Raw genomic sequence first — 5531 nt, 5'->3', positions numbered from 1 at the left:
TGGGTTTGCATCCATGGTCTCTTAGTTTCTGCAGTACCTCTATCCAGGATCTTCTGGCTTTCATGGTTTCCATAGAGAAATCCGGTGTAAGCCTGATAGGTTTACCTTTATAAGTTACTTGACCTTTTTCCTTTGCAGCTCTTAAAATTTTTTCTTTAATATTTATGTTTTGTGTTTTGATTAATATATGGCGCGGGGATGTTTTTTTCTGATCCAATCTATTCGGTGTTCTGTATGCTTCTTGAACCTTCATAGGAATATCGTTCTTTAGGTTGGGAAAGTTTTCTTCTATAATTTTGTTGAATATATTTTCTGGGCCTTCGATCTGCAGTTCTTCTCCTTCTTCAATCCCTATTATTCTTAGATTTGTTTTTTTATTGTGTCCCAGATTTCCTGAATGTTTTGTGAAGAGAATTTGTTGGATTTGCCGTTTTCTTTGACCAGAGCATTTATTTTCTCTATGGTATCTTCAGAATCTGAGATTCGTTCTTCTATCTCTTGTATTCTATTGGTTATGCTTGATTCTGTAGTCTCCGCTCGCTTACCTAGGTTTTCCATATCCAGCCGGTTCTCGTTTTGTGTTTTCTTCATTGCCTCCATTTCAGTTTTCAATTCTTGGACTGTTTCCTTTACTTGTTTGATTGTTTTTTCTTGGTTTCTCAGGGTATCACTCATGGATTTACTTATTTCTTCAAACTTTTTGTTATATTTCTTATCCATTTCTATACTCATTTCTTCAAACTTTTTGTTATACTTCTCGACCAGTTCCTTAAGGGAGTTATTCATATCCTGTTTAAGGGACTCTATTGCTTTCATAATGGCACTTTTTTCCACTTCATCTGGGTTAGAGTGTTCAAATCCTTCTGTTGTAGGGTCATTGGGATCTGATATTTTCATGTTGTTTTTCAGATTGTTGGAAGAGGTCTTGCCTTGGCGTCTGCCCATCTCTTCGATCAAATGCTCTCTATTGGAACTTCTGGTATTGGGTCAGGTTCCCTTGCTGGGCAGGGAGTTCACTGATAGAATGCCTACCTTTCCCCAAGTAGGGTATTGAAGCACAGGCACTGCCTCTTTCCGGGATGCCCCTACAGAGCAGGCCCAGTGTGCAAGGCAGCTGAACTGGGGAAATTTTATGGGCTCAGTGGGAGGGGAGAAATATAGAAATTTGTACCTGGATGGAAGCTGGGATGGCAGGTGGGAGAGCCTAGCAGGGTGGAAACAGCACTGCAGGCTGACCTGGGAGTCTATGGGGTTGGGGAAAGTCCTAGCTCCCCCTCGCCGGGCCCCTGCCGCGGGCCCGAATCAACTCACCACTCCGAAGGCCCTCTGGATGGAAGCTGGGATGGCTGGCGGGGAAGCTAGCAGGGTGGAGCCAGCAGAGCAGGCTGACCTGGGAGTCTATGGAGTAGGGGAGAGTCCTAGCTTCCCCTCGCCGGGCCCCTGTCGCAGGCCCGAATCAACTCACCACTCCGAAGGCCCTCTGGATGGAAGCTGGGATGGCTGGCGGGGAAGCTAGCAGGGTGGAGCCAGCAGAGCAGGCTGACCTGGGAGTCTATGGAGTCGGGGAGAGTCCTAGCTCCCCCTCGCCGGGCCCCTGTCGCGGGCCCGAATCAACTCACCACTCCGAAGGCCCTCTGGATGGAAGCTGGGATGGCTGGCGGGGAAGCTAGCAGGGTGGAGCCAGCAGAGCAGGCTGACCTGGGAGTCTATGGGGTCGGGGAGAGTCCTAGCTCCCCCTTGCCGGGCCCCTGTCGCGGGCCCGAATCAACTCACCACTCCGAAGGCCCTCTGGATGGCAAGCCACGTGGTTTTAAAATGGCAACTTCCTGGGTCACGATGCCAGCATGAACTCTAACTCTTTTGGAAGAACAAGCTGTGGAGCATTTAAATGGGGTTCATGAGCAGTCTGATGCAACTTGCTTAACGGTGACATAGACCCACTGTGTGCCTAAAATTGGGACAATGTATCTGGCTCTCAGAAGCAGCAAACAGCTCTGCCATGCTGGACTGGGTGGAGCAAGAAGACTGGGCCATAACTGCTCTAGCAATGCCACAGCTTAGGTTTTTAAGAAGCATTTATCATTTTAAGAAGCGGACCTGTTCAGAAAATAATTATAAATACACAATAAAGACAAATTCAAATGGAAAAGACCTCTAAATGGGTCACAGCGTTGAAAAATATGTTTATTGGTTTTGGAGAGAGAAGAAAAAGAATATAGACAGTTATAAAAATAAGTAAATGGTATTTTTAAAAAAGGTAAATTTGTTAAAGAGTACAAACAGTTGTAGATTAAAGGAGTAAAGATAATAAAATAAATATTTAAAAGTATAGAATAAAAACAAATAAGCCACATAAAGATGGAATATACACAGAGCATCAGGATTATGTATATTATTGTGTTTTCTTTGAATTTTTTGACTCTGAAGGAGCTTCATAAGGAAAAACATTTCATTGTATGACCTGCTTAGCTAAATCAACATATATGTTTTAAAGTTATCTTGATTTCAAAATTTAGGTCTAAGGATATGTTGCTTTGAAAAAGAGGTTTTCTTTTGTCTCTACAGAGGATGAGAACCCATGGAATACTTCCAGAAAAAGTGGTTTGATATACCTGAAAGGTTGCCTTGAACACACTTCAGAAAATTACTTCACCCAATAAACAGCAGGAAGCAGTTTGGAGAGAACTATGCCAATTTTCCCAAATATTGTTTGTAAATGTTTCTTACATTTAAAAGGGGATATGCTATAGAGATTTTCATTGGTATTGATCTTAGTTTATTGATACAAATTTAAGGTCAATTTTGTTATATTATATATATATATATATATATATATATATATATATATATATATATATATATATATTTCTGCTCTTGATTAATGTAATGTGTTTGTGTGGCTCATTTTAAAATGTAATATATAATTAAGAAATATAGGTTAATAGATAATCATCTATAATAGTCAAGTTTGTAGTCACGTTAGTTAGTCTTTCTAGATATATATAGAGATACATTTCAGCTAATAGCTATTCTTCAAATCTTTCAGAGACCTTCAGAATATGGCATTTAAAATGTTTTAATAACTTAGGACTTTTTATGAGAATGAGACACATCTGCTCCTGGCAGCATCAATCTACTTTAAGAGAAAGAAGGACATTAAAAAGTTTCCTTATGGTGTTTGTTAGCCAGTTGGGCAATAAACTGCTCTTGCCTGTAATGCTTCATGGTATGCTGTGTGAACTGAACATTCAGTTCTCACAGAGAAATGACTACTGAACTTGCCTAAAAGTGAGACCATTCTGCAGGGTTCCTGTGTCATGAAAGAGGCTGAAAGACATTCTGCAAGGCACAAAAGAGTTACTGACAAACTACCAATATAGGTGGAACTGTTTTTGAAATTTACTGCTTCATGGAAAAGTCTATCAGATACTATGGGCCTAAGGGCTGAAGATGGATGCCCCAATGATACAGAACAACTTTGTTTGACTGTCCAGGCAGCAAAATGTCTGTATCAATTCTAAATTTTAAATGTTGCTTACAATGTACTTCGTGTTTACTTAGGTACTATATCCTTCTTGAGTCTTTGATAAAGTTGAAGAATAAATGGTTATAGTTTTCCTTAGTTATGATAAAAGATACAGTAGATATAAATATTATAACTGTAATTCTTGCTTTGTAACTGTGTTGTTACATGTAATTTTACTATATTAAAGATAAAACCTTTTAAACAGAAAATGGGAGGTGATGTGGGATTCCCCTCTGTATGCTGTGAATACCATTGGTTAATAAAGAAACTGTCTTTGACCTACATAGGGAATAGAGGTGGGTGGGGAAAACTAAACTGAATGATGGTAGAGAGGAGACAGAGTGAGGGAGAAGCCATGTATCCCTGCCAGAGGTAGACACTGGGAATATTACCCACTAAGCCACAATTACATGGCAATAAGCATATTACTAGAAATGGGTTAAATTAAAATATGTGTTAGCCAATAAGAAGCTAGATCTAATGGGCCAAACAGTGTTTTAAATAATATAGTTTCTATGATTATTTTGGATCTGATCTTCCAGGTGCCAGAAAACAAACAAGTGGCTTTACTACAACAAGATAGAACTTGTAGGAGTTGACAACCAATGTCCGATTTGACATATGGCCCACTCTACAAGAAGGAACTCATATGTCTTATTGCTTGGGTAATCAAGAATCAGAGACTAGATAGTTTAGAAATACTGATATAAAAATGTATCAATAAAATGACTTCTGATTATTCTTCTATCATCACTGATCAGTGCCTTATCTAGTCATCATCAGAGAAATTTTCTCCAACAGTAGATGGGAATATATGAAGAAACTCACAGCAAGATATTATGAAAAGAGAATATCAATAGGACATCTCTAACAAAACCCTCACCTCAGAACTCAGTGATTTCTGCAGAAGAGGAAGCATTAATGCTGTAAGAGCCAGAGGGGATGAAGGACAGCAGAGAATACAATCCTCTGAATCAACTAAGCCAGGTATATGTGAGTTCACAGAGACTAAAGCATCAAGAACAAAGTCTACATTTGTCTACACTAGGGCACGCATGTGTGTGTGTGTGTGTGTGTGTGTGTGTGTGTGTGTGCGTGTGCGTTTATGGGACTCTTGACTGTGAGAAATAAGTTTGTCTCTGAATATTATTTTTGTTCTTGGGACTCTTTGCCACCTGTTGGCTTACCCTGTCCAACATCAATATGATAGTTTTTGCTTCATCTTGTATTTTATTTTGTTATGTTTGTTTTTTCTCTTAAAATTCTGTTCTTTTCTAATGGGAGACAGAAAGGGAGTGGCCCTGGAGAGGATGTGGGGAGAAACTGGGGAGAGGGAAGGAATGGGAAACTATAATTAGGATAGACTAGGTGATAAAAGGGTCTATTTTTAATAAAAATAAAATCCCATGATGTGGGTTGTCCTTCTGTGTATGTGTATGTGTTGCTTTTATTAGTTGATGAATAAAGCTACTTTGGCCTATAGCAGGGCAGAATATAACCAGGCTGGAATATATATATATATATATATATATATATATATATATATGGCAGAATAAAGGAGATGCCATGTAGCTGACAAACAAGGTAGATACCACATAGCTGTCCAAGAAAAAAGAGGTAACAAACCATGAACATTGTGATAAAATGTAAAATAATAGAAATGGGTTAATTTAAGATGTAAAAATTAGTTAATAAGAAGCCTGAGTGAATAGGTTAAACAGTATTGTCATTAGTATAGTTCCTGTGTGATTATTTGGGTCTGGATGGCCAGGAATGAACAAAGTATCCATTTATAAGAGGGGACAAAAGTTAAAAGAAAAATAGAGACATTAACTACTCAACCTTCACTTGGAAACCTAGACTTGACACCGGAAGCCAGCAAGGATGAAACAAAAACTGTTAGCTTAAATAGACCAGGAATAGTTCAAGAGTCATTGGTTTTCAACACACTGATACTGTGACACTGTTTCCATTACAGAGCAGAATCTCTACCATAGGAGAGAGT

This window comes from Myodes glareolus, chromosome 5, assembly GCF_982192425.1.
Source record: "Myodes glareolus chromosome 5, mMyoGla1.1, whole genome shotgun sequence".
NCBI lineage: Eukaryota > Metazoa > Chordata > Mammalia > Rodentia > Cricetidae > Myodes > Myodes glareolus.
The sequence above is the reverse complement of the archived record's forward strand: the minus strand, read 5'-3'. Positions refer to the sequence as shown.